The sequence below is a fragment of the Lissotriton vulgaris genome, chromosome 5, assembly GCF_964263255.1.
Source record: "Lissotriton vulgaris chromosome 5, aLisVul1.2, whole genome shotgun sequence".
In the NCBI taxonomy this organism is placed as follows: Eukaryota; Metazoa; Chordata; class Amphibia; order Caudata; family Salamandridae; genus Lissotriton; species Lissotriton vulgaris.
In genome coordinates, this window is record NC_141693.1 from 1,926,143,799 (window position 1) to 1,926,164,366 (window position 20,568).

Genomic DNA, 20,568 nt, shown 5'->3' on the forward strand with positions numbered 1-20,568 from the left:
GCGCTTTGCTTCTGCACTGGCCTGGGTTCGGGTCCCGCTTGTGCTGTGCCCGTGTCCCCTGGAGTTTGGTTTTCGGACTGTGTTTTTTCACCTGCTCCTTTGCCGGGCTCCCCTTACGCCCTCTTCCTCGTGTGTGGTTCGCATACTCGGCGGGTGCTCTTGGGGCCTGTTCGCTTCGGCTGCCTCCTGGGGGCTCTGGAGTTGCCAGTTTGCCAGTGGTTGACGCGCATGTTCATTGTGCGTTCCATTTTTCCTCAGTGCTCGCTTCAGCGGCGCATTTCCTGGTATTGGATATATCAGTGAGGATTTGCGTGGTCCCTGCGCTGGGTTGACACGCTATTTCGTGTGGCGTTCCATGTTTAGCATCTCCCATTGGGTTGCTCTCTCTGCCTTTTTCGCAGGATTCCTTGGTTTGGCTTGGGTCCATGGTGCTTTGGCTCGGTGGTGTGTCTTGTGCCTTGAGTGGTACCCGCCTTCTCAGGCCGGGGTTCGGTCCCTGCCGTTGTTCTAAGTGTGTCCTTGTGTGGTGCATTTATGGATTGCTTGTTATTCGGCGCCTATGGCGTTGGGTTGTGGGGCCTCTGCTTCGTGCTTTGCTGTGTTGCCTTCCGGGCTTTGGGCCTGTGGTCCTTTTGTCCTGTGGACTCCTGTCCCCGCTGTTTTTGTGTGGGGTCAGTCCCGGTTGGTTCCTTGTTGTCCGTCCTCCGGGGTTTTCCGGGGCTGTGGGCTACGGCTTGTCTCTTATGGGCTTCCTGCTGTCCGTCCGTCTCTGGGCTGCATCAGTGTTTTCTTACTGGCTGTTTCTGCTCCTGAAGGGCTCTCCTTGTCTTGTCGGGGTCCGCTGCTTTGCCGCTCCCCCCTGTCTCGGCGGGCGGCTCTTGCGCCCTTTTCCTGTCGGCTTCCTGCTGTCTCCATGCTTCTCCTTGCCCCCTGGGGGTCGGGTGTTTGTTGCGATCCTTCTCTTCCGGACTTTCGGTGCCCTTGGAGCTTTGGCCCTTTGGGTGCTCTGCTTCCTTTGTGTGGTGCCTGCCTGGTCGGTCCGGGGTTTTGGCGCCAGCCTCTTTGTTGCGGGGTCGCTTTGGCGGTTTCGCTGATGCTTTCTCTCCGGGTCCTGTTCGTGGGTTTTCCGGTTGGGGTTGTCTGCCTTGGTGGGGCCTTCCTCTGGTCGTGGTTTGGGTCTTGTGTCTGGCGGTGTTTTCTCGCCCCTGTCTGTCCTTGCGAGGACCCTCCCCTTCCTGTTGGTCTCGGTGCCTCTGGCCTTTTCCTTGGTTCTTTTTCCACCGACTCTTCCCGCTCTGTCTCCTGGGTGTGCTGGGTTCCTCCTGCCCGTGTGTTGGTGGTGCCTTCCTCTGGCCATGCTTGGGTTCCCGGTCTGTGCTGGGTCGGTGGTTTCCCTGTGGTGGTTTTTCCCGTCTGGCTTCTATTTTGCCGTTCCTTGGCTTCTCTGGGGTTTTCCCCTGCCTTGCTGGGGCTTGTTGGTTCCTGTGGTGAGTTTGTCCCCTGCCTCGTGCTCCGGGGTGTGTGTGGGGTTCGCCCCTTTTGTTTCTTTGGTGCATTGGTCCTGTCCTTGCCTGGGTCGTTTTTGGCTGCGGCTTTTCTGGCCCTGGGTGCTCATGTTCTCATCGCCTCTCCTCCGGTGGTTTGTGGGTCGGGCCTCTCTTTGTGCCTGGTTCGGGAATCTCCTGGGTCCGTCTGGCCCGGTCTCCTTCCTTTGGTTCTCCGTTTTTTTGGCTCTTCGGCCTTCTCGTTTGGGCTCCCGGCTTTACGCTTCCTGGGGTCCCTTTGCCTGCTAGCTGTTTTTGTTTCCGGCGGTGCTGTGGGATTCCCTGGCTGGGCCCTGCGCTTCCGGTGTGGGTGTGTCCTCGTTTCTTTACCCTGGTTTTGGGGTCCCGGGTCCTGTTGGCTCTGGTGGCTCCCTGGGTATTTTGTCATGGCTCGGGCTCATCTTCACCCTGCCCTAGTGTTTTTCACGCCTTTGGTGTGTTGCTGCCGCGCTCCTATGCCTGTCGGTTCTTCTTTGTCTCGCTGGGCTGGGCCTGGTTGTGGGCTGGCTGTCTGTATGGCTGCCTGGGTGCTCTCTTCGGCGGCTCGCTCCCTTCTTGTGTTTCTTCCTGGGCCGGTTTGCTTGGTCCCTGTGCGGGGTGTTTCCGTGCCTGGCCGGTTGGCTATTTCTGTCTCTTCTCCTCCCTTCTCGCCATAGGGGGCCTGTGGGTTTTCGTTTTTCTCCTTTGACCGGTTGGTTCTCCTCCGGGTCTCTTCGGTGTCGTTTCCGGCTCCTTCCTGGGTTCGTTTTCCCTGGTGCCTGCCTGGATTCTCTCCTTGGGGTCAAGGTCCCTTCCGGGGGTCCTTTGTGTGACGGGGGTTTGTCCCCCTTCTGTTTCTTTTCGGCACCCCTTTTCCATTTTCCGGCTCTTGCCTCTCTGTTGGATGGCTCTGGTGCCGCTTCCCAGTTTTTCTGGTTCGGCTCTCTCGCTGGTTGTGGTCGCCCTTGCGGTATTGCTGTGTTGGACGGACTAGTTGTCTCTTTCTGCTAGTGATTCTTTTTGTTGGGTCGCTGTGGTGGGGATGCCCATCTGTTCATTCGGTTCCTCTCTTTGAACTTTTGCTCCCCGCTCGCTTTGTGCTGCCTGTTGGGCTGCCCTGGTGTGTTGGTCGGCCTGCACTTTCTGTTCTGGCCCTGGTTGCGGTTGCCCTTTTGGCTCCGTGCGGTCCGGTCCTGTGCCTGTCTCTGCCTTCCTTCGGTTGGGGCGGTTTTCCTGGCGGCGCTTGGTGTCTCTCGGGTCCGGTTTGTTTTTCGGCCTTCCCGGTGTCTTCGGTCCCGGGTTGGTTCTCCTACTCGTGGTTGCCTCTCTCCTGGGTGGTCCTTCCACTCGTGCTGGTATGTTGGGTTTGCCCTCTTTTGTGGGCATCCCCTTCTGGTCCGTTGGTTTCTTGTGAGTTTTCCATGAAGCCGCTTGGCTTTGGTATGTGCTCACTATGTAAGTCATGTAGCGAGGAAGACTAACGACGAGGTAATGCCCCGGTTACTTACCGGTAATCTTCATTACTCCGAGTATAGTCTTCCTCGCCACATGAGTTCCCATCCCTCCCTCCCTGTCTGGCTATCGGCTTCATGTTTGTGCTTGGTGGTTTCAGGCTGATGGTTGGGCCGGCCCGCCTCTTATAGAGGTCAGGTGGTAATGGGTCGGCCATCTTGGGGAGGGATGGGAGGCATGGGAGGCTAACTTTTGCTTTGGAGGGTTCTGGTGTGGAGCTGAAGCTCACTATGTAAGTCATGTGGAGAGGAAGACTGTACTCGGAGTAATGAAGATTACCGGTAAGTAACCGGGGCAATAATATCCCTCCTCCCCTGAGTGAAAGGCAACAACAGGGGTTCCTTTGCCCTTTCTGAAGAAGGCTTCTCCATGGCCAGGTGTTGGTGTCTCAAAGCATGCTCGCCTCACCACAAAATAAACCAAGATGGAAGCCAGGGTATTCTCTTTACAGCTGCAGAGCATTTGCTCACGTTTTCAGGAGTAAAACAATTTAAACTTATTTCAATAAAACCTCACCTCTCGCGAGAAATTTCAATCACAGAGCGGGGGGGTATGATTTCTCAATGCCACAGTCGCACAGTAAAGCATGTAACCTGTCTCACCCCAGTCACTGCAGGAAACAGTTAATGATTTGACAAAGAGGAAAACGTAATACTTATCAGGTGAATTTGTTTTAAAAGGCATGCAAAATGAACTGACTTGTGAAATATGCGCTACAAAGGCAACGAAAGGCACACAAACTATAGAGCAATCTCGCTGTGCAACACAGGGGAGTGAATTGCTGGAGTATGTTATCTTACGTCACTGATGACTGGCGACGGGCACTCGGTGGCAGGACTTTGACACAGTTCACTGAAAACACACTTGCCACTAGGGTTTTCACACCACACGCACTGGTACTTGGGGTCCGCAGCAGAGCACAGACTGCAGTCACTTCGGCCATAAAAGCAGTTGTATAAAACTCACTGGATAAAACAACACAATTATTGAAACCTTTGCAAGTACCTTTTGTAAGCGGTTTATATGGTGAATAAATTCAAGGAGAAGTCTAGGACCTCGAAGTTAGTGGTTCACACCCAAGCGTTCACAACAGGGCACAAGTCCTAAAACAAGATGTTTGAGCCTCCCGCCGGGATCGAACCCGGTTCCCCATCTTCAAGGTCGTCCGATCTAGCTGTTGAGCCACATCCTGAACAAGTGAGCCCTCGACCCTGCATGGATGTTGCTGTCAGCTTGCCGGTATCATCATGTCAGGCGGCCTCTGCAGGTAGATACAGTGGGGTGTCTGATAGAAAGCACGACAGCTAGACATCCATCCATCCTACTGGCTGTAGGTATGTGTCACACGGTTAATGAGAAGGCCACCCGACGCATGCGCAATAGAGACGTTCCTGCATTTCAGACCCAGCGGCAAGTTGGACCACGAAGCAAAGAAATAAAAGCCTGTATGTATGAATGTTTGTATATTTTTTATTTAGATGACCTAATGCACATGTCTTCACAGTATTCAGTAGACTTTTGTACTCTCTACCACTCCTATGTAACTCTTAGAGTATATCCATTCATATCCCTTCCTTATGTATATAGAGATAACTCTAATCACTAGTATATGCAGTGGACCTTTGTACTATCTCCCATTCCTATGTGACTCTTAGAGTATATCCATTCGTATCCCTTCCTTATGTATATAGAGATAACTCTAATCACTAGTATATGCAGTGGACCTTTGTACTCTCTACCATTCCTATGTGACTCTTAGAGTATATCCATTTGTATCTCTTCCTTGAGTGACTTTACTACTTGTACATTTGCAATTTTTCTTTCTGTTTGTATCTCTTCCTTGTGTGACTTTACTTCTTGTACATTTGCAATTTTTTCTGTTTGTATCTTTTATGTAACACACGTAATCCTAAGTCCTTATGTTTTGCAACTGGTTCTTATGTAAAGCGCTCTGACACCTTCGGGTAAAGTTTGCGCTATATAAAATCGCATTAAATAAAAAAAATAAAAATTATGCGCGGACCCTGCATCTATTTATTATTAAAGTGGATGTGTGTATAATCTAAGTTTGGCCTGGTAGGTAGGCCTATCCGACGGCATGCAATGTCTGTGTGTACGGATATTGGATTCTTAAAGCAAAGGCCTTCATTTCAGTAGTTACAGAGCAGTGGACCAGGGATAAGTTTTATGCTGCCATCGGCTGTGTTGTCAATGCCACTGTGTGAACTTACTTCTGTGCACAGCACATCCACAGGGGTCCTGTGTAGAGATCTTTGAGAAGTGGCGTAAGTCTGCTGTCTGTCAACATAGACCCTGGCATCTGATAGCTCTCGCTTTTTTACCGCACCATATAACGCAGCTTCAAATGTAAACAATCCGCGTGATTAATACTAACCATCTCAATGGTACTCATTTTACCTGTGTGGATGGATGAAAGGCTGAATCGTCCTTCTGCAATACCAACCTCCGATCCTAATGTTGTATACACAGGCTTCTGCAGCATGTACCTGACTGACTGGATTTCGGCCCTTATTTATCACTTATTTATTTGTGTAGTTTTCTTTCGAACCAACATGGCCTGGGGCGTTATAGTGCTCCACGACAAAGCACGAGTAAAAATGCAAATATTGAACATGAGAGACTAAACAAGTCACTGAAACAAATATCGGAGCACTCGTGACTAACGGAGCGCGAGACAGGCTAGGAATATGGCTCTCTGTTGCTGAACGCTGCCAGCAGGTGAGCGCTCGCACACAGAGAACAAAAAAAACAAGCAGCATGCGCTGCCCGCCCCTCGGGCACACCGGCACTTGAGAACGGGTGGACAATAAACAAGGAGGTAGTCCCTACACGAATACATTATGTCGAGCAGCGGAACAAAACTGTAGTTGGTCTGTGCTGCTTCCTGCGAAATGGATGCAAATCGGAAGTGCACCATCAGATCGTAAGCTAACCATAAGCCTGCTAACAATATAAATGCCAGACTTAACAAATGGCAAACGGCAGGAGAAACTACCGGCAAGAGGCGGAGTTTCACCTACTATACAGATTACATGATGCCTCGTAGAAGCAGCGCATGCGCTGCTCTATACAAGACCTAAAAAGCCTCGCTCAGTATGATTAGGGAAAGCTCTATTTTAGGACGAGAGGTAGAATGCAGAGAAAGGCATGATTAAGCCACAGATCCCTATGATGTAGAGTGGCGGGCATGTAACAGCAATTCTAATTAAAAAAACGTCTCCTGGAATATTCTCAGTAGATGGAAAGGAGTTGAATTACATACTTATAACTGATGAAGGAAGGAAAAATCCCATGAAGAGACTACATCATTACCATGACCACACTGAGAATAGATAGCAGCATAGGGACAGCAATGGCTACGTTCTGCATGGACACAATAACATGACTGTTCAGCAGCGCAAACTTGCCAGCGCACAATCTGTACATGGGTGATGCATTGTAAAATTGCATACCTAGCGAATGGAGATTCTTCTCTGTGGCATCGTGATACAAGGGGATCACAGGACTCTCTGCTTTTCACTGACCTGCTCTGCCCCGCTTCCTGAGCACCGGACACTGTTCGCCGGACCCGCTTCGCGGGTCCCGCATCACAAGGGCAGCTAGCAGGGGCTGCGGCGGCGTAACAGGGCTGCGAGCGTGACGGCAGGAACTCCATTGACCAGGAGTCCCTGCGTGGCCAATAGATGACACCTGGCCCGCTCTCCCTGTAAGCCACGCCCACAGTGCACCGGCTCCGTGAAAACCAGCACTTCTCTCCTGACTTGGAGGGATTCTTCTCTGTGGCATCGTGATACAAGCGGATCACAGGACTCTCTGCTTTTCACTGACCTGCTCTGCCCCGCTTCCTGAGCACCGAACACTGTTCGCCGGACCCGCTTCGCGGGTCCCGCATCACAAGGGCAGCTAGCAGGGGCTGCGGCGGCGAAACAGGGCTGCGAGCGAGACGGCAGGGACTCCATTGACCAGGAGTCCCTGCGTGGCCAATAGATGACACCTGGCCCGCTCTCCCTGCAAGCCACGCCCACAGCGCACCGGCTCCGTGAAAACCAGCCCTTCTCTCCTGACTTGGTGGGATTCTTCTCTGTGGCATCGTGATACAAGCGGATCACAGGACTCTCTGCTTTTCACTGACCTGCTCTGCCCCGCTTCCTGAGCACCGGACACTGTTCGCTGGACCCGCTTTGCGGGTCCCGCATCACAAGGGCAGCTAGCAGGGGCTGCGGCGGCGAAACAGGGCTGCGAGCGTGACGGCAGGGACTCCATTGACCAGGAGTCCCTGCGTGGCCAATAGATGACACCTGGCCAGCTCTCCCTGTAAGCCACGCCCACAGCGTACACGTATATAGCCAGACCAATACCCGCGTGCGCGGGACGCACGCGGAACGAAGCGCGGAGCGAAGCCCGGGCAAAGGGCGGGCTGTTTGAGGCCGTTCGAGGACGGGAGAGATCGGGACCGGGCCACTCCCCCTGGTCGGACCACTCTACCATCCCATTCCATACCAGGAACCGATTACTCCGACGTCGGAATGTGTACCAGGGAAACAAGGAGCAAATCTTCACTGGCTGCGGCAGGAGCTGCTAAAGGTACCATCGACAACTATTTTGTTAAAGCAGGATCTCTTTTGATAGAGGACATTGCTGTACTCGAGAGACGTATTTCTCAGGAAATTGACTGGGTAAGGAGATCATCAATGGGCCCAATGACTCTAGCCAAGACTCCTGATGGAAGGCCAGAGGCCAACAATTCTAGACATGGGGCTTCGGGGGTTAATCAATCACCTACCAACCCAGACCTCACAATGGAGGCCTTAAGTGATCTTGAGGACATGAGCCTAATGACCCTACCGACGGGCCAAATACCACAAACCCCACTTCAAACCCCACTTCCAACCCCACTTCCAACCCCTGGTTTTGACTCAGCCATAGCCACCACCAGTGAGAATGCTTCCGATCTCACAAGGGGAGTCAGGGAAGGAGCTATCCAAAAAAAGAAGAAAGGGGGGCAAAATAAGGGAGGGAGTAAGCCAAAAACCCCTAAACCCAATCCCGTAAGGGACACTGTTACTGCTGGCGATACCAGCTTTGCTCACTCACCCAAGGATAGCGTAGTGGCCCCACCTATAGTCATTGTACCTACGGACACACCATCTCACTCTAACAATATTACAATGGAATTCCCCAGTGAGGACATTACACTGGCAGAGATAGGTACACTCCTTAGGTCTCTTTTAAGCCCCCTTGAAGCCCGCCTGATAAAGATCGAAGTTAGACTGGTTAACATTGAAAAATCCACAGTTCAGCTGGCAGATACCCTGAAACTAGAAAGCAAGGGAGCCAAAGGGGGGCTGGATGCAAAGCCTAAAAAGGGTGTTGAGCAAATAACCTTGACGAAGAAAAACGGCCCAGTCACTTCTCAACATACACAACCCAAACCCAACCAAAATAAGATCCCTCAACCCTTGGCCAACGTAAATATAAATAACCCTCTCACAAAAACCCAGGCACCATTACTTCCACCCTCAAATAAAACTACACATCTCAAGGACATTGCCATTCTTCCGGACAAACCACAGAGCGAGCTAAAACCCCCAGATAACGTGCAAAATAATGTCCGGAAAACTAGACCTGTGAACCTACCACCTGAGGCGCCGCCCTACGGATGTATGTTGTTACAACGCATGCTTTTAGCACGCATGCTGTAACAACGCGGTTTTTATACCGCATTCTTTTACAACGCATAACAGAAAGGGGTGTTGGATAGTGAATATTTTAATTTACTATTCCAACACCAGTCCCCGTTGACACTAGGGAAGGTGTTGGAAAGTAAATTAAAAGTATTCCCTATCCTTGAGCGCCCCCCAGAGTCATGCGTTGTAATAGAATGCGATTTAAAAACCGCGTTGTAATAGCACTGCGTGCTAAAAGTTGCGTCGTAAACGACGTTCCCCCCCCTACACAGTAATTTTAGCGGGCGTACCCGAGTTAAAACCCACGGCTATAGAAACGACCGTCTCTCTTAAGAACAAAGTCATCAGCTGGCTGTCCATATACAGACCTCTCCCACAAGGCACAACTAGCGATGTTCTTATGGTAAGACGGGCTACCTGGGTGGGAAATATGAGAAAAACAATCAGTGGCGATTGTGTCTTGGTTAGCTTTAGAGAACCGAGTACAGCCTCCTACATCTGCAATTGGGCCCCTGACGATCAAGGGAGCCACATCCAGTCTCTCCCCCTCTCATTCTTCTACCCATCGAGTATGTATACATCAGAAGATCAGAGATGGGGGTACCATCAGGAAATGTTGGGAGAATGGGAGAGCAATTGCAGAGGGAGGAGGGAACCCTACCATCATAGGAGTATGGTGCCCGAGTATTTACCTCCATACGGCGATGAGGAAGGATGGGAGATTAGCACTAGGAGGAGGGGCGGATGGGGGGGAAGAATGAGAGGAGTTCCTGGGTCCCATAGAATCCACCAGCCACCCTACCTTCCTACCTTTAATAGGTATAGCAGCCTTGAAATGGTTGTTAGACAGCTCGAGTCCAAAGGGAGGGATCAGTACCACTTCCATTCAATAGATGGTAGCGAGGATAGAACCACCTCCCCTGAAATAGCCACAGCTTCGCGGGAACAGATATCTCCTCCCACTGAACTTGCACATTGTCGAGATCCCGGCTACTTTAGAGCGGATACATCTGGCAATGACAGTAATTTATGGGTTGTTCAGGGGGAATTGCTACAACACCCAATGGTAAACCTAGGCACAATCGAGAACAACCACTCTGATATCGGGCCACCGTCTACAAGACCCCAAACACTGATCCTGATCCTGATTTCATGGAACGTAGCAGGGCTGGGTAATAAAATGGATTGCCAGGAGTGGGTTTCTTTCATCAATTCAAAAAGTATCTGCCTCTTCCAGGAAACCTGGGCGAGAGAGGAGTACACATGCCAGGGGTTTGCAGTATTTTCAAAACCAGCTAAATGGGGCGGTCGGGGACGACCGTCTGGAGGGCTGGCAATTTGGGTAGCCTCCCAATTGGGTTGTCAGGCCAGATGCCTAACTGTGGATGCAGACGACATATTAGCTGTCCTTTTAGAATGGCCAAATTCCTCCAAATTGGCGATAATAAACGTCTATTCAAGACCTGTAGCCACACCACGAGAATCGAATACCATTGAGGAACTCTCCGCTTTTCTGAGCGGAATTCCAAGGGAGCTCCACTATGTGGTTGGAGGGGACTTGAACTCGCATTATGAGCCACTGCCCGGCCTTCTTGACGGACCCTCCCTAGAGGAGGATTCAAGATGGCTGATACCCGCCACGGTGGCACCACCACCAAGAGCTTGGACTTCCCTCGCACTGCAGATAACCGGCCTCACTCTAAATCATGGCCTAAGGGCCTGCAATGGGCGCACTAAATCAGATATGCCAAGCAAATGCACTTTCAACAAAACAGGAAGCGAATCTAGATTAGATTATATCCTAGTCCAATTGTCATCCTGGTCACGAATCATCGACTTCAGGGTAATTGATAGATGGGACAGTGACCACAACGCCCTGGAACTCGAATATGCCTTGCCAGGTATCGAGGACATGGGACAGGGCAAACAAAGTGTAAAGACATGGCTACTCCTGGAGAACAACCGAAGGAGAGTAAGGTGGGGAAAACTGTCCACAAGTGGCGTTAAGTTACCCAGGCTCTATGCCAGAATCACCCCAGTGTTGGAAAAGGCATTCGCTATTGGTGAGGAACTTAGCGATGGGAAAAATAGAGAGCAGTTATGGCGAACCCATGAAGATCTAATAAACACCATGGAGTTAGATCTTTTCGTAAAGGGTGCAGGTAGAACCAGCGGGACACACAAGAAGTCCTGGTACAATGCCACATGCCGGGACTCCAAACGTGAACTTCTACTCGCAATCAAGTAGTGCAGAAGCCAGGAGGAGATACAAGCTAGGAGACGGGCATATAAGAAATTGTTGGCAAACGCCAAGGTCGAATGGGACCAACAACACTGGGAGGAACTCTCTAGCGCCTTAGCCACCAGAGACTCTCGCAAATTCTGGCAGGTAGTCAATAATGGATCAGAAGATCTCCCCTCGGCAATTGAACCCAACATTGCCACGAGTATATGGCAAAACCATTTCCAGTCCTTATATGCAATAGAGGATGAGGCCCCGAGTACCCCCCACAGCACGTTAGTGAATGACCCGGAGGGCGAACCTTTCACTGAAAAAGAAGTTCGGGCAGCTATTGCGGGGTTGTCAACAGGCAAAGCCCCAGGGCTCGATGGGGTGCCGGGCGATTTATTCAAGCAGGAGCCAGGGGTATGGGCCCCCTATCTACTGCTGATATTCAATGCGGTCCACAAGGGAATGGAGGTCCCGGATACTTGGCTGGGAGCAGAGGTGGTTCCAATATTCAAAAAGGGATCCCCTCTGCTCCCAGCCAACTATCGACCAATAAGCCTCATCGATGTATCACAGAAGCTTTTCGGTAGGCTAATACTGGACCGGTTGCAGAACTGGCTGGAGGAGACAGATACCCTGACCCCATACCAGGCAGGATTCAGGAGGGGGGGTGTCCACAATCGATCAAATATTCAGGTTAAATCTCATTTATTGGAGGACAGCACTGATCGAGGGCGGCACTCTGTACACAGTTTTCGTGGATTTACGTGCCGCCTTCGATTTGGTGCCAAGATCAAAATTGTGGAAGGTAATGGAGGAGTTAGGCGTCCCGAAAGACATCCTCGCAATCCTGATGAAACTACATCAAAATAATTTCGCACGTGTCAGGTGCGGGAGAAGCGGTAACCTAACTGAAAGATTCCCCGTTCGCAGAGGGGTGAGACAGGGTTGTGTGCTTGCACCGACCCTGTTCTGCCTCTTTGTGAACGGGGTAATCGCGCACCTGACAAGGATTGCCAACACCAACGCCCCAAAACTGACCGGCAGCAGGGTGCCCGCTATCATGTTTGCGGACGACACCCTGCTGCTGTCCAAATCCCCGATGGGCATACAGCGGGTGTTGAATGGTTTTCTGGAGTTCTGCACAGAAAGGGGACTTGAAATCAACCCGCAGAAAACCAAATTTATGATCCTGAACCCTATGTCCTTCAACCGCCCCAACCCCTTGCTTGGCACAGTGCGTTTGGAAAGGGTTTACACAATAGAGTACCTGGGGATAACCCTAAATCAAAACCTAACGTGGTCGGCACATCAGACAAAAGCAAACATGAAACTGGCCCAGAAGCCGGGTGGCATCATGAGAATTGCGAGTAAGTCATCATATCGTCCACTCAGCCCTGCAATCCAAATTTACAAAGCCCAGGCGCGGGGGGAGTCACCTACGGGGGAGAGTTGTGGGGCCATATTCCATCGCCTAATTTGCTGACCACAGAAAATAAATTCCTTAGGCAGCTGACAGCTCTTCCCCCAAGTACTCCACTCCTGCCCCTGAGACTGGACCTGGGTCTGAGGCCCATCACGGAGGAACTAGGGCTCAAACCATTAACCTTTTGGCGTCGCCTCTGGAGCAGCCAGGACCTCACCACTTATAGAACTGAGCTACAGGAATTTCTATCTCTGCCCAACGCCACCAAGACGCCTTGGTTAAATTACATCAAGAGAACCTGTGAGACCCTTGGATTACCAGAACTATGGTCAGACTCGGAAAGTACAAGCAACAGGATTCCGAGGAAAGCGCTGTCCAGAGCGTACTATGATAAAACGCTTCTCCGAGCCCTGGATAGCACTCGTGAAGGATCCCTGACACATCACTTCACAAAAATTAAAGATTCATATAATCTTGAAAATGTTTTAGATGACATGACTCCGGCTTTAACAAGAAAACTATTCCTGCAATGGAGGTACGGGACCCTTACCATAGGGTCTTTTACCAAAGCATGGTCCTGTCGGCCTCTCACGGAGACGTGCCCTGCATGTGCCCACACAAAGGAGAACAATGTGCACATGGTTTTCTTCTGTCGAGCCTACCAGAAAAGCTGGAAACACTGGCTTGTCCCCCTCCTTAAAAATATGGGATTCAGAACATTCTTACCCGCATACAGAGTTTTAAAGACTGATTTATCCCCGCCAATTGTGTTTGCTTTGGCAAAATTCCTAACTGCAATGTGGTATGCCCGAACCCGATTGATAAAGAGGGAAGGAGACTCTTGATAAACTTTCACCCCTTGATTCATTGGCACCCATTTTTCATTATTAATCTTCTTTTAATCTTCAATGTATTTTATATTAATGATATAACGATATTCTGGATTTTTTAACTGATGTGATAATTTTGTACATCTTTTATGATCATGTGATCGAAATAAAGATTTGGTATGATTGGATAGTAGAACCATAGTATATACAAAATACTTTACAAGGAGACGATTTATATGTTTAGCTCCATATCTGTTGTTAAAAGCAGGCCACATCTCAGTTGGTATGGAAAGGCATTCCATGCATGTAATTCTGGTGAGAATGCATTCCTAGAGACAGCTGGGGGAAAAAAAAACCACAGTATACACAAAAATACTTTATATAGGAACAGTTTACATATTGACTCGATGTCATGTTGAGAAAAGGTCCAATATAGGTAGGTATAAAAAGGCAATTGCATTATTACAGAGTTTCCGCATCACAGTTGAAATGCAGAGCAAGTAATGTAAACAGGAGTTATTCATTACCCAGACTTGATAGTTGTGCATTTGGGGCATCTAGTTCATTCAGGCCACTATGGACAGTGCCCATGGTGTGCATCCATTTGCACTCCCGTACATTAAGGACAGAATTCAGATCGCCACCCCTGACACCCAGGGTAACCTTTGCTAATACCACCCACTTGATTGATTCGGGTTGGTGTCCTAGCGACTGAAAGTGATCTACCTAGGGTGCCCCGACAGTGCCAAACTTGATCCTACTACAATGCTGTAAGATCCGTGCCTTTACCTTCTGTTGTGTCTTTTCACAGGGGCATACGATTGCGTAAATTACACCTGTAGTGTTACAGTTGGTGTGTACCTGTAAGTCAACCGTATGTTGTTTATAGCAGAACTGTTTGGTTTCAATGGTCCATTTACAAGCTTTGCACTTGCCATACTTGTAATGGCCAACAATCTCCGGTAGGTGCCACATTGTTTGAATTGTGGGTTGGCGAGGTACTTCCAGGAGTGATCGTACAACATAGTCTCTATCATTCTTTCCTTTTTTGAAGGAATGGATCGGAGGGTTAGGTTTGTCCAGATCATCGGAGATGAGTTTCCAATGTCTGTTGATGATTTGTTTTATCTCATTGCTGCGAGTACTATATGTTGTAACGCATATCATCCTATCACAGGAGTCCATTGGGCGTTGTTTAGGTGTCAACAGGGATTCCCATGGGTAAAACTAAGGTTTTTTCCTAGCGTGTTTAACCTTCCTTCTAGGATAACCAGGTTCCACAAGTCGGTTGATGAGATCATCTGATTCACTGAAGTAATCTTCCTTATGGGAGCAGTTTCTCCGGATCCTCAGGAACTGGCCAAAGGATAGGTTGTCCCTTGTTTTCTCTAAGCGTTCCAGAGCCTCTTTTGCATTGGTCAGTGCGTTGTCTTCAGCAATCGCACGTTTGAGGTCCATGATCTCCTTATGTAGTTTCTTAACTTACTCAAAGTCAGTTTCTATCCCTAGTACCGTCCAATATCAAGAGCACATTTCTGCCACGTAGCTAAAGCCTTCTTTGAACTTTGGGTTGTCTACAAATCTAGCCGGTTCAATCTTTACTTCGAGTCTTACTGGTATGATATTAGCCTGTAAATATTTTGTGAAAAGGTGGCCATGTAGTTGTGTCCGTACTAGTGTCTTTTCTAACCTTTCTAAATTACTGATCTTCTCATTCAATGAAAAATCTATGCTGGGAGTTTTAGATGATAGGAAACTAGTGCTGGAGTGTCCCTGGATAAGCCTATTAATATAATCCTCTGTGTAGGAAAGTGTCTCGTTCTCTGACATGTTGGACATTAAATTTCACAAAGAATACCCTCACAGGTGAGAACCTAATCTTAGAGAGTTATGTAACAATGGGGTAACCCGAAAGACCACTGGACCCGGGGAGCATATAGTACAAAAGAGAATGGTCACAGTGAAAAATAATTTTACAAGATTTAGAGGTGTCATTGAAACATCACCATGATAAATGCAAATGAGTGTGGTTTTATTATATCACATGATTATTGCAGACAGCAAAAATTGTCTTTACATTTAATTAGAATGGTGCTCGGAGAAGGAAATAGAGTGCTCAGGAGGGGATGCGAGTTGGTGATGGTAATAGAAAAGAAAAGGCAATGTGCCATATATACATCAGATATATCTAAAACCTATCCAGCCTAATGATGGCAGATGAAGACAATTAAAACATCCTTCAGGAGTGACACAGGGGAATGGAATAGTGTGTACAACTTGAAAAACCCATTGCCTGCTGAAATATTTCCAGATATGGGGAAAATGGTTGAACTACTAAGTCTTAGAGACTTAGATCTCACACAAGACTAATGATACATGGAGGGTGTGTCAAGAAAGGTTGTGCGGGATGCAGGTGTGATTATGTGTTTTATTTAGTGCATTGTGTTGAATGCAATCTGAAAATCAATACAACTATTTATCAAAAAGACAGAGCAATTTGCACTCTATAGCTTCTTAGGGAGAAGGGACGCACTGCATACCTTGTTTACAACAAAGGGTGTTTTTTTAGCAGAGGCATGAAGACAGTGTTGCCCACAAAGGGCAAACACCTACTGTGGTAGCAGTCAGTCAGTTTTCCTCCGGGACTTGGCTTTATCAGCTAGCGTCAGGCTTCATGTGAGATGTCTCAACTGCAAAGTGTGAAGTGCGCTGGCAGCAGGTGAGACTGTCTCTGCCATAATCTCAGGAGATAATCTGGGCGAAGTACCTCTCCTGAAAAGTGGTCAAGTGGCAGTCCTTATATTCTAAATCTTATCAGAAATTGGAATTTCTGACATAAATTTAGAAATGTCTGACATAGATTATGAGCATCAAGATATCCATCTCAGACGTTTTCTTATGTGCATATAATGTCAAAGAATGTCAACTCAGACTACATTATTCTGATTATATGTCTGTATGTGTTCATTTTTAACCTTTGCATGGTGAGGAGAGGACATGTGACCAAGATAGATATTGCATTAGATGATGTATCTATGTCGGTATTCGAAGAACTTGAAGATATTACGGTTCCTAGAAAGATATGGTCCGGCAACATCTGATTAAAAGTCAGCCATGACAATGATTCTGCAGAATCAGGGAATATGGTGGCTTCCATTGTCTATGTTAAGGAAGTTGTCATTCTCAATGGATTAAGACGGAGTAGGAGCTTATATAGGATGGAGTTGGACCTTAGAGACTTTACATCCTCCCCGCTTTGTACATCTGAATGTGACGTCATGGGGCATGTCTAATTAATAGGAATTTTTGATTAATGTGTAGGACAATTCATGATCTCAAGTAACTGTCTATATTTATCTAGGATAAGAGACATGTCTAAAAATGTCTAAAACATATTTAGTATACTTGTATTATAATATAAAAAAATATAAAAGTCAGTAATGTGTTGTAGATAAAAAAAGACAGATAAAACATGATAATTTGTGGTTGACATAGTGAACTGTAAATATGGATAATCCTTGTGCTACAGCTAATAATAACAAAATCATATTTCAGAATCTGTCTAAAGTATGTTATGTGTGTTGGTGAAGAAAACATACCAGTAATAATATAGACAGGCCTGATTAAAAATTATTGGTATCAAAAGAAAAAATAGGAACAGTCCATTAAAAATAAGAAGTAAGCCAACAGACTTTTGCCACATGGTCTGGTCCTGTTGTGGTAAATAAAATAATTACCCTGTCGGAATTTCTATACTTAAACAAAAGGACATGCATATAATGAGAGGCGGAGTCCGTGGTGTCCGATTCAGAAGGGCTTTATTTCAGTAATTCGAGTTAAGGGAAAATCGGGTTCCATCACCACTAGGGATCAGGAAGGATCGTCATCTGAACTTTATTCACAGAGTACATTATTTATACGTTAAACATACATTAACTTGCATAGAGAAGGCGGAGCGCTCCAGGCGGAGCAAGAGAAAGAGAGATAAGAGCACATGGGCGTGAAAAGGGCGTGTAAGAAGGCGTACACGTGGGCGTTTACTTGAAGAGTCATAGGTGTGTCATAGGTGGGTGGATACATGGAGGGGGTCTGCGTGATCAGCTGGAACCTTTACCCTACTTGTGTGCGTAACTTGGTCATGACGTGGAATTGACGTGTAACTGAAAGAAGCTGGGGGGAGCTGACGTTCGTGCTAGTAGAGAAACCTTGAGTGTCAGGACGACCTGCACATCTGATATTATCTGATATCTTGAGCTTGGAGGATGTATTATCTGAAGTGAAGGTCGCTCGAGCAAGAGTTGCTCATTACTAAATGCCAGTGTGTGCATATATTTCTTCGTGCATTGTGTGGGGCCATAGGCCTTCTATGGATGCGAGTTCTGTAAATCACTTGAATGGAGACAGAAAGGCTAGTCTCTATCTTCTGCAAGCGGGTTATGTTTACCATTTTCATTAGGCAGGAATGTGTTTCTGTGGAGCAGAGCAGATAACTGTAAGCAAAATACTGTCTTGGCATGCCAGGCTGGGCACCTCTCGGCTGAGCAGGAAGTATGTGAGAGGTCAGGGATACATAGCTGAGCTGCAGCTTTCAGAGCGTCTGGAGGCACGGAGCCTGATTTCGGGTCCTGGCTCAGCTGAGCCACAAAACGAGTTCATCTCAATGTTAAACGTGCACAATGCAAATACATGGCAACATAGGCCTCAGTGCAGAATTAACATTTCTTTCATGGAAGGCTTGGTAACTGACATTCTAACATTGGACGGAAATGCAGAGGCATCGTTATTACAGGCATAAATGGGAAAGTGCATGAGTGACATGAACATACACGGGGTACATACAGGGGACACATCGGGCAGGTAAAATTTCTATTTCCTCATTCCCTCCTTGTCCCCTACTGTGCCCTTCAGGACACATCTATATTCATGAGACCGTATATCTGATCATACAGTATCATTTGTTCATCTTTTTTCTTTTGGATACGTGGATGGGGAATACAGGCAGTGGCACACAAGCCGCAAATCGCTGGGCCACATTGCAGACAGAGAAAGCAACTGAATATCATAAGCAGTATCATTCCTAGGAACGACAATACTTTCCATCCCCATGCTGATATTATACTCCAGAGCCAACCGGACCAAGTCCATGTGCCTGGGTCTTGATGTATCTCGTGCGCTATCTTGTGGAGTCTTGTTATTGCTGCGTACACGGATGGCGCCTTATTTGGAATAAACACGCAACAACTGGAGCCGATCACTCTACAAGCCCCGCCCCTATCTGCCAGGATGACGTCAAGAACAAGACGATTCTGAAGAACAACAAGTCGCATAGCAGACTGCTCCTCTGTCAAGTTAGTCAAGGCAGATGCAGTCTCATTCACTACTGCTTCTAGAGTTCTTGTTAACCTGCGTATTAGTTTACTGTTTTGGACGGGACCTATGAAGAAAAAGAATCCTTTGTTGAAATCTGTATATTGCTCCCAGGCTGTCTCAGTCTGATCTATCACTGGGGAATCGGTCTCCCTCCTGTGTCTGACATGCTCTAGTCGTGAATCTCGATGATAATTGGATGGGGCTAGAAATACGGGGGGCAGCCGGAACGATATATAGCACGTTCCACCCCAGTCTAAGGGCAGACGTACATAAGCTGTCTGACCGCAAATGAAATAGGAATGGCGGGAAGCTTTGAAAGTAGACTTTCCATTATCATTGAACTCGACTACAGTATTACAATCACTGTGTCCTAAATGCACTGATCCTTTCTTTCTAACGCATAATTCACCTTTTACTGGTAGGACTGATATGAACGGTGGACTTGTATTTTTCTCGGACTGGACATTCAGAACCATAAAGTTAAGGGAAGCATTTCCTTGCTCGTACACTTCATTTTCTAGATCGGTCCCTGTCCTTTGGGGGAGTCCGTCTTCGTCTGGAAAACATGCCTCATTCATTACTTTATTCAAATTTCCCCATATCCAATCACCCTGGTAAACTTTGGACTTTCTGTCTAGGGATGTCATTAAGGCAAACCATGCTCCGCACGAACCATTGTGGGAAAATGGAAAAGGAAAGAGGGGCAGAACTCCCTTCGTTTTCTGATAAGGTGGGAGTCGGCCACATACCCAGCAATCTGTCGTATTGCTGGTCTGATGAGAACGGTGTAACATTCGAATAAAAGTATTGTTGCGCAGTGCTAGTCGATATGACAGTTCATGGGGTGGCAGATCACTAAATGTATGCTCTACAGTGCCACTAAAGGAAGAGTGTATATGTGAAGCAATAGGAGGAAAGAAAACATGTAGTGTCAAGCTGATACATATAATCGTTATACTTAGAAGAAACATAACAATCAGAGTTACAATACATCTACTGCGTAAAATCTTGCAGTATTTCTCTCTCATCTTTCTCTTTTTGCTATTCTGGTCTACGATCTTATACATGTCAGGAACCTGTCTAACCGATTCACCACAGGGTGGACTTAAACAATTAAACGCTGTCTGACTTACTAGACCGTAATTTAGACCTATACTCCTGTTGCAGAGTCTTTTCTAGCAAAGGGGGCTTTGAGTCATTAATTTCGGGGCAGTCTTTAGTTTTGATCAAAGTTCCGGAATGTCCATGGAATTTCTTGATATGCTGGGCGTGGATCCAACCTTTTCTTCCTTCGACCTTGACGGCAGTCCTCGTGGTAAGCAGTACCAACTTCGGTGTACGCCAGCGGGGCTCGAGAGGGCTTGAATGATCAAAATTCCGGACCAATACTACATCCCCCGGAACGATGGTATGTTCTTTAACTTGGGTGTTGTCGGGGAAGGCGGCGGCAACCTGTGAACGACAAGAGAGGAGTGCAGACATCAAGGAAGCCAGGTAATCTGTCAGCATATTACTGTCAACATCGGTAATTTTCTTTGACATAGGCTAACCCCACATATTCGGTGGTCTACCAAAAACCACTTCGTAAGGGGACAGGCCTGTTCTGGAATGAGCTACCATACGCATGTAAAAGAGGGCAACCGGCAAGGCTACCATCCAATCCACGCCTTTTTCTGCACAGACTTTTGCTAATTTCGTCTTAAGTGTCTGGTTATGACGCTCGACAAGTCCGGCTGCCTCTGGGTGTCGTACACAATGAAATTTCCACTGATAGCCTAACAGAAGAGACACTTGTTTCATTAATTCAGAAGAGAATGGCTGACCGTTATCTGAGTACACGACACGGGGCAATCCGTACCGAGGGAAAAACTCACGCACCAATTGCCTGGCGGTGGTCACAGCAGTGTAATCTGGGACTGGGTACGCTTCTGTCCATCTAGATAGTGCACATACAACTACTAGGACATAT

General features: G+C 47.8%; 1 non-coding gene across 1 annotated transcript; it reads left to right on the forward strand.

Annotated features, from left to right (window-relative positions):
• The first annotated feature begins 257 nt into the window (after positions 1-257).
• On the forward strand, positions 258-363 carry LOC147717745 (U6 spliceosomal RNA). Its single transcript, XR_015296281.1, has one exon. It is a non-coding gene; the product is annotated as a U6 spliceosomal RNA (small nuclear RNA).
• The last annotated feature ends 20,205 nt before the right edge of the window (positions 364-20,568 follow it).